Source organism: Rhinatrema bivittatum, chromosome 3 (genome assembly GCF_901001135.1).
Source record: "Rhinatrema bivittatum chromosome 3, aRhiBiv1.1, whole genome shotgun sequence".
Classification (NCBI taxonomy): Eukaryota; Metazoa; Chordata; class Amphibia; order Gymnophiona; family Rhinatrematidae; genus Rhinatrema; species Rhinatrema bivittatum.
Window position 1 is genome coordinate 115633546 of NC_042617.1, and position 18846 is coordinate 115652391.

The following is an 18846-nucleotide window of genomic DNA, read 5'->3' on the forward strand; positions in this document are numbered from 1 at the left end:
AGAGCTATGCATTCCTTTTAGAGATTTCTTGTTATTTTTCTCCCTCCTTAAGGAAAGTCTGAGGTCAAGCCGAGGTCACAGCTATACAGTAATTGAGTTTATAATCCTGATTTTGCCAAGTAATCTTGAAAGGTTGAGGACTTTCTAACAGTTTGTTAAAGTGTAATTAATATTCTAAACAAATAAAGGCACTTAAAATGTATTAAGAGTATACAGAGGTAATGCCATATTTCAGTAAAACTTTTTACTGGTACTTGGTGCACATTTGCCACCGAGAGACTGTCAATTGTCATTGTTCACTGAAATGTGAGGAAGCATTAGTCATTCAGTATAGAATTTACACTGCTCAAATTATGTCTTAAGGGATAAATGAACAGCCTTGATATCAGACTTTTCCTTTCCCCTGTAATGCATATTCTGGGAAAATGATCAAGTTACAATTTGCATGCAATCAATCATGTCTTGATAGAACCTGTAATCTGTAACATAATGTAATATGGAAAAATTATAGACCGGCATATTCAGACCTACTGTATCAAACTAAGTACTGGTGTATTTCTAATGAGATGTTAAGAACACATTTTAACACATGTTTAGAAGGCAAAATTATGCTGTACATTAAGGGCTTGATTTTCAAAAGTATTTACATGCTTAGAACTGGGTTTTACGTGTGTGAATGCACTTTACCCCTGTAAGTGGGCTTTTGAAAATTGCTACAATATATGCCATTGGTTTGTCAATAGACTTTACCTACGTAAAATGCACTTAACACAGGTAAATGGCTTTTGAAAATTGCTACAATACTATGTTACATTTACATGCATATGTAAGTCCTTTGAAAAAAGTCATCTGAAAGGGTTTTTTTTTTTTGGTTTTTTTTTAATATTTGTCTTATATACGCTAGCCATGAAAATGATTAGAGTCATCTGTGGAAAGTTTATATTGATTTCGTCTCATTATAAACTTAAGTGTAGCACATACACTATGTGAAACAGATAAAATAAAATGCAACATTTTATTCATGGGCTTGGTCATATAGCCAAATTACAAACTTATTTAATGAATTTCAGTGGGCTGAGGATACAGCAAATTATTTTCCCAGTGAAAAAATGTCATGTGTGATTAGAAAAAAAAAATGCAAAAACCTTCTTAGCAATGCAAACCCCACTGACCTTCCCTGATAATGCATTGTTCCTACCCCTCTGTGACCCACACAGACTTCTGAACAGCACTCACACCATGAGGCCTCCGAACAAACACCTCCCTGTGACTTTCACAGACTGGGGGGGCATTGGCAATTGTTCACCAAAACTATTTCCGTTAAACTTCTGTTTTTCAGAAAACGTTTTTTTTTAAATCATATAAGAAAAGCAAACCTTCTGCATCAAGTCACTCCTTGGGTGAGTAAAATCTGCTTATCAGGCCATTAAAACAGACATAATATTTCAGCTTCCACCCAACTTCAAGGCATGAATTCTAAAGCAAGTGGTCTACATCTGTATTCACTAGATGTTTTTAAGATAGTATTTGACTAGAATTAGTGCTATGAACTTCTGTCTAAATTAAAAATGGCATGCTGATGCTCACCTGTTCATTTCACCATGCAGCACAGATGTCTACTTTAATACTTTTTAGATAAACACTTTATAATGATCGCTTCTTAAACATTCTCATATGTATTTATGCAAGGAGATGTTCTGCAAAACAGCCATGTGTTTGGATGCCTTCAGGGTGAATTCAGATACAAGAACATTTTTCCTTCTGGGCAGAGTAATAAAATGACATTCTTGCTCCTCCCATCAGAAGTCAAACTGAGGTCAGATCCCCTTCCTTGTATCTGTTTAAATAAACTGGTCCAGCTGTTTGTTTCCAGAATGCCCTTTAACCTTCTGTCCCATCCTCCTTGCTTTTGTAACAGAATGCTTTACTTTGCATTAAAGTAGGCTACAAAGTACCATCTCTTAAAGAAAACCTAGGCCCTCGTCTATACTTTTAAGAAAGCTTCCTAAAGATTCAAAGAAATGCTTAGGGTCACAAAAAAAAGTTAAAGCCTGCTATCAAGCTTCCTGCTAGGACATTGCAGAGCCTACACAAAATTGACTGCATAACATTACATCAACTAACGTAACAAAGTCAAGTATCCACAACAAATGAACATAAAGACATTTCTTAATCTTATCACCAATGTTTCGGTTTCCTACTAAGACCTCCATCAGGATCTTGGTTTTGAACAAAAACACTGACAAGAGGATAATACATGTCTTTTTGATTATTTATTGGCAGTTCATTATTTCATCCTAATTTCTCCACAACATTTTGGGGCAATTTCCAATAGTGATCCAGTAAACTCTGCCCAATAGATGACAGCTGGTTTATGGCAAAGTTTGTGAGGGAAAATCAAAATATTTTTGCCCTATAATAAATGCCATCATTATTATTTGCTAGTAATATTTTTAAGTTAAAAATGACAATGTCTTGGTACTGTTTTTAATGTCGTCTGCCTCTGAAAGTTGTAGCCAACTTGTAGTCTTCTCTATGGCCCACTGCTGGATCTTGGTCTAGTTTTGCAACCATCGCACTGGCGATGAAAGCACCAGCTATTATTATAATATAAAGGAACATTAAAAACTGCAACCACACACATTACACAGGACCCAGTTAAAAAAAAATCATCAGATTTACTTTTTCTTTTTTTTTAATATTTGTGTTTGTGGCAGGAAATATGCAATATATATTCTCCCATTTCTTAGAAAATCTGGTGAAGAAAAAAAAGGTACCACAATGCAAGTTACCAGCTGATTTCAGGATCTGTTTGAAAAAGCAGTCAGCACCTCACATAACATTCCAGGTTCCATTAAAGTTGCTATGGTATAAACCTCAGCACTCTGAATAGCCAAAGTAATGGTTCATAAACCCTGTGTAAACCATCAAGGCTACAACTTAGACTTGTCTGTTTCATTTATACATGCTCCTTTCTTCGGAGGCCCCCTTTTTTTTTTTTTCCTTATGAATATGTATATTAGACATGCTCAAACTAGCAATGCCTCTTGTTTTCAATTGCCTTCCCCTCCTCTTTTTTTTTCCCTTCACGGGGGGAACAGCTGTCTGCTGCATCAGTGAAAGACGGGCACATGCAAACAAGGGAAAAGTAGACTTAACCAACCAGAGAAGCAATGCACTGTACTCTTTGGGGGAAGCACATTTAATACTTTTACCAAGTGAATGATGTCTTTATGAACCAGACTTTCAGTAGTAAGGTTGTGTGAGATCTTAGGCTGTGGAGATTCCTGACCAGGCGGAGGGCTCTGTTTTCAAAAGGTTTACTCATGCAGTGGCATCACCAGCTTTATAAAAAGGACCTGTTAGCCATGAACTGAAAAATGTGTTACTTTCAGCTGTGTATTTGGGGATAGGTCACGTTCCAGCCACCTAGTGGTGTGCAGTGAGATTCACTGTAGGGGAGTCAGCACAGCCTCTCTGCCTTTCTCTCACCTCTCACTCCCCATCAGCCACTTCATGTTAACACCCCCATTGTCCCCTATCATTGTATGCCCTCCTTCCCACCCCCACTTCTCTTCCTCTTTCTTTCACCTCCTCACTGTCCTCTCTCAAATTTTGTCCCGTCATCTCCTCTTAGGGCTTACTGTTCTCTCCCATGATCGTTGCCTCTCTGGCTTGCGCTTACCCCACTTCGCCCCCACCATCACTGACTCTCAGGCTCTCTTCCCCAGCTCTGATTTTTTGCAGAACTACACAGCAGCAGCAGCAACAGCACCCTCCCTGTACTGCTGCTGTTTGTCTCCATGGCGCCTCACCTCATCTGCCCTTCCATCCAATCCAAAGTACACATGGTAGAGGAATGGGAAGAGGCCAGCAGAAAAATAGGCTGCTCCAGCTGCCTGCCTCGGCCTTCCAGTTCAGCTCCTGCAGTGTCAGCAGGTGAGGTGGGTTTCATCAGCCACCCTGGGCTGGCTCCTCTACAGCGGCTGATGGCATACGCTCTCTGCCAGCCACCCTGGGCTACTGCTTCGTCTATTCCATGGCTGTCAGGCCAGATCTCTTGGGGATTCACTGAATCCCTTGTTTTTTTGATCACACTCAAGGAATTAGATATATACTGGTCCATAAAACTAAGGGAGCTGAAATAAAAAAGCTTAAAGGTGAATTTTCAGAGCCTGGCGTGCGCCGAAACCAGGATGCACACAAATGTGTCAGGCCAGCATTTTAAAAGCCGTCCGAGTGCATGTGTATATCCCAGTGTGCGTACAAATGAAAAGCTCCAAAAAAAAAGGGGCAGGGTGGGGGCTGGGTGCAGCATGGACGTTCCTGCATTTCAACTTCCCCTGCCACATAGCTTTGCTTCTGCTATGGAGGACGTGTTAGTAAAGATAAGTAGATTTATCAGTGGGGTTTTAAGGGCTGGGGTTAACAGGGGGGAAGGGAGGCTATTAAACTAGGGGGGTTTGGAAGTCCTGTCCCTTACCTGGGTGAACTGGGAATGAACTGGTAATGGCATTGGCATGTGTGTCTATTGAAATCCCCCCCACCTACACTTAAAATTGCACGCACACACACACATACGCGCGACAAGGCTATTTTATAACATGCGTGCATATACGTGTGAATGGTATAAAATGGCCGTGCCCCTGGGTACGGGCCGACGAACGCACACCCATTTGTGCCCACGCGCCTGTTTAAAAGTTACATTCTTATAATTATTCATTTTAATGGGAAAAAAAACAAAACTCTAACTGGAAATAACATAGCTTTTCCATACAGAAGGCAATCTATATTTTTCCTAAGTGGAATAAAAAAAAACAACTTTATTTCATCTTTCCTCTTTAAAATTTATTTTCTCTCTCTTTTAATTTGTGGTTGATGAAAACAGGTTTACATGATTATACTGATATTTAGCATTTTTAGTGTTAGTTTGAAAATATTTTCTATATTGGATCCTTCTTTCTCCCCCTGTGGTTTTTTTTTAATTTATTTTTTAAAACCTAAAACTGCTGGAAAGTGCAGTGTGGCCTATCCGATTCCCACTTCTGTTTGTTGCCACTGTATGGTCAAGAAGCAAGGTACAACAAGTCAGATACTCTGGCTCACTACCTGAGCATTTAAATAAACTGAGGTATGACAAGAGTGACAAGAGGACCCAGGATGATATATGAGATGATCTAATATTACATCATACTACAATTTTAACATTTATAATTTTTTAATACAAATATAAACCAGTCTTGCATTTGTTATTTTCTGGCTTGGCTGACTTAAGGTTTCCTCAACGCAGCACAATCCTCTTCTACCAAATCCTCTTGAGATTTGTCAGCATGAAGATCATAGACTTTACTAAGGTCCTTCAGAAATTAATGATGTTTCCCAACTACAAGATCCGATCTCTTTTTAACAGAAAAAAGCACAGAAACATTTCCTCTATAACTGAGATGTGGGCAGTGGAAAGGCTGCGTCTAACCACCCTTCCCAATTTATTACAGGCTCACACAACTTCTTGGAACAATAAATGGCCGCAGCCCATCAATATGATTAACCAGCAATAAATAACACAACAACAACATTAACATAAATAGTAAAAACAACATAATTTATTAACTAACTTTATGTGACCAGCGAACACCCCCTGCTTCTAGGTGCCAAGCATGTAAGTCCGCTGAGGTGCGCGCGCACCCCCGGCTGTAAAAGCTGGGCAGCTGCCACTTACACCTGGCCGTTAAAGCCATAGGGGTAGATCTTAAAAGCCCTGTGCGCGTAAATCCTCCCGGATTTACGTGCGCAGAGCACTCGCGCGCCGGCGCGCCTATTTTGCATAGGCCGCCGGCACGCGCAAATCCCCGGGACGCGCGTAAGTCCCGGGGCTTCGTAAAAGGGGTGGGTGGGGGCGTGTCGGCCGGCCGGGGGTGTGTCCGGGGGCATGTCCGGGGTCAGGGGGTGGTCCGAGGCGGGTCTGAGGGCGTGGTGACGATTCGGGGCGGGCCTGTTCCGGGGGATGCCAAGGTGGCACGCACAAGTTACGCCTGCCTCAAGCAGGCGTAACTTGTACAGCAAAGGTAAGGGGGGGGGGATTTAGGTAGGGCTGGAGGGTGGGTTAGATAGGGGAAGGGAGGGGGAACACGCATGTACTTTTTAAAGATCTACCTCATAGTGTCATTCCCAGCGACCCGACCATAGAAGTCGGGTCATTTGGTCTAAGCACCTCAGTATTCCCCTCTTCCTCCCTCTTGGCTGTTGAAGCATCAAGGGACTGTGCCGGATCTGTTAGGCTGCTTGCCCAGTCCAAGCCACCTGCTCGATCCTCCTAAGTGCGGTGGGGGGGGGGGGGGGGAGGGTGGCGTTCCCGCCAGTCACCACGCAACGCCAAGGGCTGCGACAGGACCTATCTTTTTGACCCTCTACTCTAGCTAACCTATCCTGAATGGGAGGGTGGGAGGGGACGAAGCCGCCACAACGGTGCCTGGCCTAAAAGGGGGCCGCCCACGCTGGGGTTCTCCTTTTCACCAGGCACTTGGGGCTGGCAAGGGTTCAATGTTGCCAGAAGCATGATGTGACTGGTGTTGGTGGTGGTGGTGGGGTTCAAAACAAAGGGAGGGAGAATATGCAAACCATTCAACAAACACACACACAAAATCCTCATTTTCAACCAGCCCTGTGGTTCACTATTGCTGCTACATGCGACCAGGTGGAAAACTCAGATTTGATTCTGGGCAAGACCTCTGCTCGCTGGGCTGGCCAGGGAGACAGCATTCAGTGTTGCTTGGGCAGAAGTCTCAGCCATTGCACAATGGTGACATCTACTGGCCAGTTTGTAGCCCTTGTTCTTTTAAATACCATACTGGGTCAGACCAAGGGTCCATCAAGCCCAGCATCCTGTTTCCAACAGTGGCCAATCCAGGCCATAATAACCTGGCAAATACCCAAAAACTAAGTCTATTCCATGTTACCATTGCTAGTAATAGCGGTGGTTATTATCTAAGTCAACTTAATTAATAGCAGGTAATGGACTTCTCCTCCAAGAACTTATCCAATCCTTTTTTAAACACAGCTATACTAACTGCACTAACCACATCATCTGGCAACAAATTCCAGAGCTTTATTGTGTGTTGAGTAAAAAAGAACTTTCTCCGATTAGTTTTAAATGTGCCACATGCTAACTTCATGGAGTACCCCCCTAGTCTTTCTATTATCTGAAAGAGTGAATAACCGATTCACATCTACCCGTTCTAGACCTCTCATGATTTTAAACACATCTATCATATCCCCCCTCAGCCGTTTCTTCTCCAAGCTGAAAAGTCCTAACCTCTTTAGTCTTTCCTCATAGGGGAGCTGTTCCATTCCCCTTATCATTTTGGTCGCCCTTCGCTGCAACAGTTGGGTAGGTGGGAGGTTCTAAAACAGGGGGGGGGGGGGGACACAAGCAGTTACAATTGAAGGCTTAGTGTACTGTAGCCCAAAAGCAATCAATTCCAAATGAACTGGAAACCCATAGGAGGAGGGGGAAACTGTTGGGGTAAAAGAATACATTTATAAAAATATGTTTGTTCCTCCTATTGATTCATGAACCCTCCTTTTTTTTTTTTTTTAACATAGGGCAGTTACTAACAAAATCCACAACTGAAATGCTAAGATGTGCCACAGATTCACAGAAAGTTCACATGACATTTCTACAGATTATCAGATTTCCCTGGCTCTCAGGAAAATCTGTGCTTTTTGTCAACTGGAACCACAGTCAGATTCACTTGGTTAAATTTGATTCATAATACTTCGTACATCCCTGTTTGCACAGTACAAAAAAGGACATGAACAGCGTGAAAACCAAGCATATATCTTTCCTAAAGGAATGGCTATTTATATATTTTTTTCTTTAAAACTACTGCGTTATGATATACAGTATATACAATGCACCATAGTCAGCTTCAGTCACCAGAGGCAACAGAAAATTCCCACAGATTAGTCTACTTTATGGATATCAGTTCCCAGTTAAAATCAGAGGCAGAGCAATAACAAAAAACATCCTAGACTGAAGAAAACCAGAAAGCATACATATCTTCAGTTTACTGGTTTCTGTAACAAATCCATGATTTTTATTATAATTCCAGAAACAAATTACGCATTGGAGTTATTTATTCTCCCACAGTGAGCACTCATTTCTGATCTCACATAGATGGTAACTTTCAAGCCGGCGCGAGGGCGCACCCAGGGATGCGGCCATTTTATAATTCTGCCCGCACATTATAAAATAGCCTGGCCACACGCACGTGTGCACCCAATTTTAAGTGGGCATGCCAATCCTGCTTGTACCGTATGAGTCGGGGAATTTTAAAAGGGGCCCATGCCTACGCCATTGCCAGTTTCACCGGTTCTTCCTCCAGTTCGCCCAGTTTACAGCTCAAGTCCTCCAAACTCCCCCCTTAGTTTAATATTTTTAACTTACACCTCCTCCATAGCAGAAGTAAACTTGTGCGGCACTAGACCTGGGCACGCACCTAGGTGCGTGAGTATTTGTGCGCATACCTCTCAGCCCTGCCACGGAACGCACATGCCCCGCCCAGACCATGCCCCCCCCCCCCCTTTTTTTAATCGGAGCGAGATGTGCTCGCAGCAGGAGATACACCCTCATATTTTAAAATATGGTGGGCGAGCTGGAGCCTAACTTGCCCACGCATCCCCTAATTGTTGCGTAGACCAGGCTTTTAAAATTCACCTTCTATTGTGCATTCAATTGGAATAATAAACAGATATTTTATTAAAGGGTTTTTATGAAACATCCCTTTTATAAAGCTTTCTGAAGCCCTCAGACTTGTATCATTTTCTGGACAAAAAAACGGTTAAGTTTTGTAATGTAGAGATGAAATCCTATCTACAATCTTAGCCACGTCTTCAGTGAGACCTTTGTTGCTAAGACAGCCAAAGTGATCCATCCCGTGTTTTGTGAAAGACTAGAAGACAGGCAAGAGGTAGTTAGGTGTTTTGCTGTAGCTGTGGATGTAAGAATAAAGCGTCGGCTGCTGCCTATGTGAAATCTGTATAACGTTCCATCAAAACAAGGACACAACTAATTTATTACTCAGTTCATTTAGTGAAAGGAAGCTGTGGAGCTACAGTAAAGTAAACTTGCTCTAAACAGTGGTTCCTAAATTTGGTCCTTGAGAACTCCCATGAAGTCTGGATTGCAGAATTCTTACAATGAATAGTCATAAGTTATATTTGCATATACTGAGTTAATAACCACACCAATCTGCATAATTTGCTTACCCTGAACTCCACACCTGTTGAGGTTTTCTCAAGGACTGGATTTGGAAACCACTGCTCTAGTCTTTCATTTCTTTGAACTGTTGGATCATTTGTTACAATTTTTTTGTAAAAGCCCTCATAATCCTTATTTCATTTTTACTTTTGTAGATTTTTTTTTTTTTACATATTTGCCATTTTTTTTTAAATTAAAGCAGCAGCTCTTTTTGCAGACCTAAGCCACAATTTATGAATCATTCTTTAAATGTTTTATTGGTTAAAGTATAAATGTATCCAGCTGTATTTTTCGACACAGAGTACTTGAAAACACCAAACTGCTTACCACACTTATAAAAAAAATACTAAAATGTGAAATAAAATATTAAAAAGACTTTTACTAGTGTTATTAAAACCTTTATTTCCTTTATCTTAAACTCAGTTGCATAGTCTAATGACCCATAACTGCTAGTCATTAGCCATCCGTGCTCTCTGTACTTATTTGTGAAATAAGTTTCAGTGCTTAAAGAAAGCTGATCCAATCTACAGTCAAACTTTATGAAGTCATGTTTGGCAACTTTTCTTGGTTTACATCGCTTCCTCCCCGTCCCTTTAAATGAAGACAGCCCAGAACTGCAATACATCATCCAGAATGCTGAAGAAGAGGGCCCTACACATGCTCTGCTAGCCGCCCACTTCAGAATCACAATATTGGAATTTACTCAAATCACAGCAAGATCATCAATCATCTAAATCTGTACGTTCTCCTGTAAGCACAGTTTTACTCCTCTGCTGGTTATGGAATATTTGTCAAATGAAAGTGCAGAGGGTAGGGCACTGTGGAAGGTGGTGTTAAATACCGCGAATTAGAAGTGAAACACTGAGGAAAACTGGTGATGATAAACCACTAATTATCTAACAAATTAAACAATGTAAAAGCACAAACAAAATCCAAATGAATCATGATTGAAAAATAGACTTCTAAAAGCACAGTGCTTTTTCATTTAATGTATACATTTTGCACGTTCCAGTGATACCAGATGAGAACAGGCGCCCCCATCAAACGGCATATTACTGTTATCTCATTGGAACCAATCCACAGAAATAGGAACCATGTTTATTACGTACACCAAGGTATGACAGCTCTTTGTTTAATAAGTTCTTTACACCATGCAAGTAGCTGGTTAGGTGTATAAAGAGCTAGTAGAGTACAAGTGGGAATTGTACTTGTTTTTTGGTTCATATGCTGTACAATTGATTCATTGTGTCGTTTATTAAGATTTGTATTTTCTGTTATATGCTATGTGCTGCTCCCCAAGCCTTGTTGGACTGGCAGTTACGTTTGATTAAATAAATACATACAATATTCTGTACTCTGATACTCATATTACTTCTGAAGAACAGCACAAAAATATATTTGGTCTACCCATATTCTCCTTGCTTTCGAACCGCAAGTTAGGTCAGCTTAACTAAGATCTGTTACACCCAAGTTTTAAACCACACCTTGTCTGCCCCACAAGTAAGGCCTGCATAGAGAGGTGTTAGGCCTCAGAAAAAATTCAGATCAGCTATTCCACTTTTTCTCAGTTCATGGAGCAACTCTACGTCGGGCAAATCTGTGGCCAGAAAAAAAAGGTTTAAGCTGGTCTCCAATTTTTTTTCCTGTTTTGTGCCAATGGAAATACAAAACAAAACAGCAATCCTACTTAAGTTTACAAAGTGGGAAAAATATGATGCAATATCCTGTAGCCTGTCAGATCTGAAATATCATGCACTGCGCATGACATTATCTCTGCCAGACCCCAACAAAAAAAAAAAAAAATGTAATTATTGGAAGAAGTTAGACTGTTTTCCAACTTATTTTTCTAAAATGATTTCCTCATTTGAAAAACATTTAAAAAGAAATTAATACTAATAGGCAAATTAAAATGACAATTTTAGCAGTTATGTTTTCCTGGATGCCTAAAAACTAATCCAGTAAAATGACTTAAATAACCTGAATTGTTATTTAAATGTACAGTATTTGTACATTTTTATAACTAAAGGAATCTTTAAGCTGTTAATACAGATAAAAAAAAAAAGCCATACTGCCTTTACACAGGATCATTTAAGACCACACTGAACAAGACCTGCCCTCAGAAAGCACTTCCTTCCCGTATGCCTCTGGCTCTGCTTCATTTTTTTTTTTGAGGAGAGAAAATTGTTCTCTCCAACAAGGATGCAACATTTGGCCCCATTTTTAATATTTCAAGCTGACTTTTTAACTGCTAAAAAATGCAGTTTGTTTTATGCAGGCACTGCCTGAAGCAAGTTTGTGAAGTATAAGTGAAAGAAAGAGAGTGAACGAGAGAGAGAGAAAGGGTCTCTGAGGGCACGGCTTGCAGTTTGTTGGTGCCTCAGCTTTCAGTGGTTAATTACTGTGCACCAGTCTCAGCAACTGTTGACACAAAATAGGTGGAGATCAGGTCTGTGCAAGCAAAAAATACCAGAAAGGCAAACTCTATGTAAACACACTTAAGAAAGATTTGACAAGAATGGACCAAAACCTGGCCTGGAAAGAAACTACAACCTAGTAATATAAATATATAACCTATCTGTGTATGCATAGATACATACACTTTTTTTTTTTTTTGCAGCAGTTACTTATTTCCAGATTCCTCTAAAAATACTTTTCAGTTCTGCATTGTTTTATAATATTTATTTATTTATTTATTTAAAATTTTTATAGACCGACATTCATCAGGGATATCCCATCGGTTCACATTGTAACGCAAACAGACGCCTGGGGAGGCGTTTTACATCGAACAGAGTTCGATGTAAAACGTAATTGGCCTGATTTTCTTAAATGGATTTACAAAATGCATAAAGTGCTCCATATATTTAGATACGTTGAGCCTAGTTTACTAAACATGTTGACATGCAATGTGCACAAAATGGTAGAAAGAGGCTTTCATGTTTTCACATTCATCTTGCCTGAGTTAACAGGAACCTTTTCTTTCTGATATTTGGTAATGCAATAGAATTAAAAGCATGCCAAACAATTGGCTCAGGGATGAGTACTACATGCGGTATACTTGAATCTCAGTAAAGCTTTTGTCACTGTGTCCCAACGCACGGCTAAATTTTTCTGATCAAATTGTTGCCCCCACAGAATTTACCCCAGTAAAATGAGGAGACACTGGGGATGTGCCTGAGCGTGGATTCACTTTGTCCAGGTAGTATGCAGACAAGTTACCTGACTAAACTGTTCGGACAAATGACTGTCCTAAAGTAACCCAGATACATTTATCGGGGGGAAGTCAGCAGCTCTTTATCTGGCTATGTTCCACTGCATATCTGGGTAAAGTTAATGGGATAAAGTTATCATACTCAGCAGATCTATGAGTAGGCACCTCAAAGTGTTTGAGTGACAAATAATAGAGGCAAATGGAGGTCACTCCAAGGAAAGAGTGCCTCAGGGATCAATCCTGGGGCCAGGTTTTCAAAGTATTTCATAAGTGATATTGCAGAAGGCTTAGTAAAAAAAAAAAAAAGGTTTGTCTTTTTGCAGATGACATTAGGATCTGCAACAGGATGAACACCTCTGATGGGAGTGCACAAAACGAGGCATGATCTGAGAAAGCTTGGTCACTTGGCTGGCAGGTAAGATTAAATGCATTTGGGTTGCAGATATGCAAAGCAGCATTAAACGCTGGGCATACCTGGGAACTTGTGAGTTCTGCTCACCCTGGGATTACCGGGGAAGGGGGAGCCAGAATGGCTGTACAGACTTTCTCTCTTCCTTCACCCCCACCCCTGAGAACATCTTAATTTACATTCTCTATTAGACAATAAAATACTTTCCAACCTTTGGAGTCTCTGGCTTGATTTTCTGGCTCAGCATCTCTTTTCTTATTTCCTGTCCTTATCCTTATTCCTTTCTTTGTTTTCTGTCTCTTGCCAGTGGCCTTTCTTTTTCTTTTGTGTTTCAGTTCTCTCTTTTCCTTCTTTATCTCTTTCCTTCAGCAGCAGATTCTTTAATACTTTCTTTTCCTTATTTTTCTATCCCCTTCTGCTTTTTTCCTATTCATTCTTCCTGCTCTGCTTTCACCATTCTTCCTCCTATTTCTCCTGCACTCTCCCCTTCCCTCCACTCCTCATTTCCTTTCTTCTACATTATCACCCTGGATTCCTCTCCTTCCGCTATTCCTGGTCCTCACTCTCTCCTCTTTTTCCTCCTCCCCCCCCCCATTCTCCACCTTTCCCCCCCCTGCCTCCCCCTGCCTCCCCCTTAATCCCATCCTCCTTAATTCAACTCTCTCCTCCTTGTTATTGCCTTCTCCCATTCTTTCTTTTTGCCGTACTCTTGCTCTCACTTTCCTTCCTGGGCTCTCACTCCCACACACACATTCTCATGCTCTCTCCTCTCACTGTTCCCTCACACACACACACACACACACACACTCCATTTTCTCTTCTCCTCCTCTCCTTTGATCTCTCACTCATTCACACATGCACATTTGCTTTTGCCCTGACCTCTCCCTCACCAGGATCCCTGCAGGACTGGGGAAGAGGCAGTGCTTTCCCGCCTCTGGCTAGTGCCTGGCTATGGCTACCAGAGTGAAACAGAGGTGGGAAGCAGAGAATTAGCAGCGTGGCTTGTCCTCGGACTTCGTCCTGGTGCCTGTCGCCTCCTCAGCACAGACGTGAAAGAGGCAGCTTGGCTGAGAGAAGGATGGTGACTTCTAGGACCCAAAGATCCTGGGTGCTCTCTTGGAGACCTGGAGAAGGGGCTGTAAACCCCCGGATTGTTTCCAAGCAGGATGACAGGGGAAGAAATCCTGATGTGCACCAAACAGGAAAAATCCTGGAGTGATATCTAATAATCTCCAGTAGACAATAAACAGCAAAAAGCAGTGGCGAGAGCCAGGGGTATGCTAGGGTGCACACAGAGAAAGAGGCGAACAAACTATTGCTGAGACTTCATCCGGAGTATTATGTCCAAGAGTAAACCTGCCCCACCCGCAGTCCCTCATTTAGACAGTTAAAAGTTCTCTTTGGGCGGGTATTCTTGTGCACGATGGCAGTGCCAGTCGCTGGCCTCCAGTGCAGTGCAGACAGGACTTCCTTTATGTCACCAGCCTGATGCTTGATGACACTGACGTCTGGGGCTCATCCTGAGGGAATTCAACAGGGTATTGTATGGCAGGCACCACTGAATTCTGGCTGAGACTTGCAACGATAGCCAGATGTTTCAGAAGGCAGGGGTTTTGGAGGGTACTGTAAGGGCCGCTGTAAGAGAATCAGGCACCCTGGGTGAACCTTCAGCCTGGTGCACCCCCCCCCCCCCCCGCCACAACTGTTCTGAAAGTTAATATTGTGCATTAATACGAATAACATTTCTGCATTTATAAAAATAATCACAGATTTATTTTGCATGAAAACGGAGAACATGATTCTGACTATAACATAGAAGGTGATGGTATAAAAAAAGACAAACTGACTCATCCAGTCTTCCCAGTCATTCTGGTCCACATTGCTAAGGATATAATCCCAGTTGCCAACTGTAGATGTAGAGGCATTGCTGGGTACTTAAAAGACTTGAGCCCATAGTACTCCCTCCTGAGATTTTGCTAATTAAACTCAGCCATCATGATAAGCTTCCCCTGAGATCCTGACTGAAATCCTGAGTAACTGAGATCCTGCTGGCCTTAAAGGAATTGATTTTCAAAAGGATTTAAGTGCATGAAACCTGGTTTTATGTGCGCAAATTGCCTTTTGAAAATCAGCCGGGGGCCTATGTGCACAAAAGTGTGCATGAAACCTGATTTGATGCATACTTTTGTGTATGGCCCCAAGTGGTGTTCTGGGAGCGGTTTTGGGGTGGGGAAAAGATTTACCAGCATACTTTTGATTTTCGAAAGCATGTGTCTAAATCTACTTGCATAGAGTTACGCCTGATTTGGGAGCAGGTGTAATTTTGGTGTATGTGTAAAAGTACCCACATATTTTAGCCCTATGTGGATAGTAATACAATTACTCTCGTAGAAGAAGAATTTAAGACCCGCGCACGAGCATACATGTGCCAGCATTTGCCAGCGTGCACACATAGACATGGCAATTTTGTAACATACATGCATATATGAATGTATACACACACAATTTTATACTGACGTGTGCATCTACGTGCAAATGGCAACCCAAGTGCGTAAGTAGGAGGAATTTTAGTAGATACGCGTGCCAATGCAATTACCTGTTTCCCCAGTTCATTCCCAGTTCACTCTAGTAAAGGAGAGGACTTCCTAAACCCCCTAGCTAACTTGCTACCCTTTTACCTTATTAGCCCCAAACCTTAAAACCCCGCCGACTAGCCTAGTTTTTTTTTTGTTACATGACTTACACATTGTCCAAGGCAGAAGTAAAGTTACACGGTAGAGAACCCCGGCATGCGCTTGTGCATGTAAATACTTATGCGCAGACTTCATGGTGCAGTTACAGCCTGCCCATACCCTGCCCTGCCTTTTGGTGAAAAAATGTTTATGCGCATGCTGGGAGATACACGTGTATCTGTGCAGGTTTTAAAATCCGCGCGGCGCATGCCGCGCCGTGTCACGTACATATCTCCCGGCTTCGGTGCACATAGGAGGTTTTCAAATCTATCAGATAATGAACACCAACCATGTAGTCAAACATTGGAAGAGCCAAGCCAGTCATGCTGGCAGATTCTTACATGATTAGTGATGTGCTGTCAGTTTCTTGTCAAGGGCTCTCACCAGCTCTATTCCACTTGATGAGGCAACTCCTTATTTTCTCAAAATTATTTAAACCTCCGCCACTTTTCTCTATATAACAAAAAAATTAGGAGGCCCATATTTCATCCACTGGCTGGCTAGAAAAGTTGGATGGATCAACTGATTCGGCTAACTTACTGCCTGATTCACTAAGGCTTTTCTCCCTTTTTGTGTCCATGGGAAAAAATGAATCTGGCCTTTAGTTGGGATATTCTGCGGGTTCACTGCTGAATTAACCCAGCTATCTTAAAGCTAGTCGGATAAGTTTATCTGGCTAATTTTAGACTATTCTTTTCTATATCCGGCCACATTAGCTGGATAAGGCTGAAAATTGGCATTATTTAACTAACTCAATTGGAATATGCCACTCCACTCCAGAATGTCTCTGACATAGCTGATGTCAGGGGCAGTCAGGTAAACTGGGTTTTCAAATCCTGGAATTTGTCTGGCCAAGTGTCAAATTAGCCAGACAAATGCATTGAATAGGGACCTCCAAATGTTTATAGAACATATAATAACTTAATACTGAAAATTACATTCTTATCAAGGGATTCTTAGCAGACTGAAACACTTTATTAGATCAGCATGAGTTATATTGTACAAGAGCTTTTGAAACTATACAGGTCCTTTCTTCAGATGGCAGATCAGAGACATTATTCACATCTAAAGATGGGAGCTCTGAAGTCTCAATAGTTCATGTACAATATTTTTAGATAGTGATTACATTGATCCAATAAAAGCTATCACAGCCTGCAGAGAAACAATGGGTTTCCCCGAGTCCACCTGGCTAATAATTTAAAAAAAAAATTTTCTCCAGGGATTTTTCCAAACCCTTTTTAAACGCAGCTAAACTAGATGATGTCGCGTCATCCAGCAAAAGATTCCACAGCTTAATTGTGCATTGAGTGAAATAATACTTAACCCCAATTTCTTTTTAAATCTGTTACCTGCTAGGTTCATGGAATGTCTTCTAGTTCTAGAACTATTTGAAAGGGTACATGACCATTTCCTATTTATTTGTTTCACACCACTCGTGATTTTATAAACCTTTATCATAGCCCCTCTCAGTATATCGCTTTTATACGATGAACAACCCTAACTTGTTTAACCTTTCTTCATAGGGGAGCCGTTCTATCTCCTTTATCATTTTTGTTGCCCTTCTCTGTACATTTTCTAGTTCTGCTACATCTTTCATGAGATGGGGCAACCAGAATTGCACATAATACTCAAAGTGCAGTTGCACCATGGATCTATACATAATTATGATATCCCAGTTTTATTCTCTGTTCCTTTATGAATAATTCCTAATGTTCCATTTGCTTTTGTGATCACTGCCACGCACTGAGTTAAGGATTTCAATGTATTGTTCACAAAGACTCCAAGATCCTTTTCCTGCGTGGTTACTCCTAATACAGAACCCAGCGTCATTTACTCCCTATGCGCATCTCTTTGCATTTGTCCACATTCAATTTCATATGCCATTTACATGCCCAGTTTGCCAGTCTTGCAAAGTTTTTCTGTAGTTCCTTAGAGTCTACTGGCATAGGCCCCAGCTCTATAGGTGCATTGGGTGCTTGAGCACCCCCAAGACTGAGCAAACTCCTTCATTGTATCCAGGAAGTGGTAATTTATGTTGAGCTTAGTACCCCCTTCCCCTCCAATTGTTTAGAAAAGATGACTCCTATATCTACTTGTGTTTTAAATACTTTTAATATTTCTGTGTCATCAGCAAATTTGATCAGATAGGCAAGTTACCAAGTGATCTCCATAATTGCTAGCCACCCAGCTATCAATGTTCCTAATGACTGACTCATCAATTACTGCAGAAGTCCTGTCTCTACTCTCCTGGACATAGCCTTGAAGATACAGCTTTGGTGGGAGAGGATAACACATCACCTGGAAAGTAGATCCCTCCTATAAGAAAGGTGATGCTTTCCTTTCAGGTGTCTTTGCTTCTCCAAAGCAGCAGAGGCTACCAGATAGGACCACGCTAATAAGGTCCTGAAGACCTCCTACTATCTGTTTCCCTTCTCTCTCTCAGTCCAACTTCCATCATTTCCACACTGACTCTCTCTCTCCCCCCTCATCACTCTCATCTCCTCCCAACCATTTAATACTTTTCGGGGAATTCTGTGTTGTGCAGAATTTGCATAGAATTCCTCTTCTATGCAGAATTCTGCATTTACTGCTCAGAATTAGGCATTGGAACCAGAAAACATCAGCAGCAATAGCAGTGGAGGCATTTGTGGACCACAAGGGAGGAAGGAATGGTGCCGATGTTAGCTGTAAATCATGAAGGCTGGTCTACATGGATTGGAAGAGAGAGGAGAGAGTCTGAGTTGAAACATCTCTTCCAGTAGACTGGAAGAGATGACCCTGCAGCATCTGCCTTGGTCTGCATGTCCCAAACAAAGGAGGGAGCAGTGAGGGTCCAGTGGAGCCTGAATAAGTGAGGTGGACAGTGAATCTGGAGGAAGGTAGGAGAAAGCTGGGGGTCTTATTAAAGAAAAGTTGGCAGGCAGAGAGAAAGCTAGAACAGGCTTACTGGGGAGAGGAGAGAAAACTAGAGGAGAGGGTGCTGTCTTATCTCTGTCTACTCCACCCAGGAGTCAAACTTGGTGGGAAGGGGGGAGACAGACAGAAACTGGAGGTCGTGCTAAGGGATGAGGGGAGAGAACTTGAAAAGAACAAAGAAAGCCGACGAGGGGTTTTTAAGCCTTGTGGGGACTTCCTGGGGGTTGGGAAGCGGGGAGAGAGAATGAGGAAAGGGAGTTTGAGCCTGATGAGGCAGAGAGAAATCTAGTGGGGGGGGGGGAGGGATGGGAGAGGAATCAGC

General features: G+C 41.8%; 1 protein-coding gene across 7 annotated transcripts in view; it reads right to left on the bottom strand.

Moving 5' to 3' along the window:
- The window catches only part of MEIS1 (Meis homeobox 1), a 312349-nt gene that overhangs the window by 5860 nt on the left and 287643 nt on the right, over positions 1 to 18846 (bottom strand). The gene's annotated exons all lie outside the window — the stretch shown is intronic.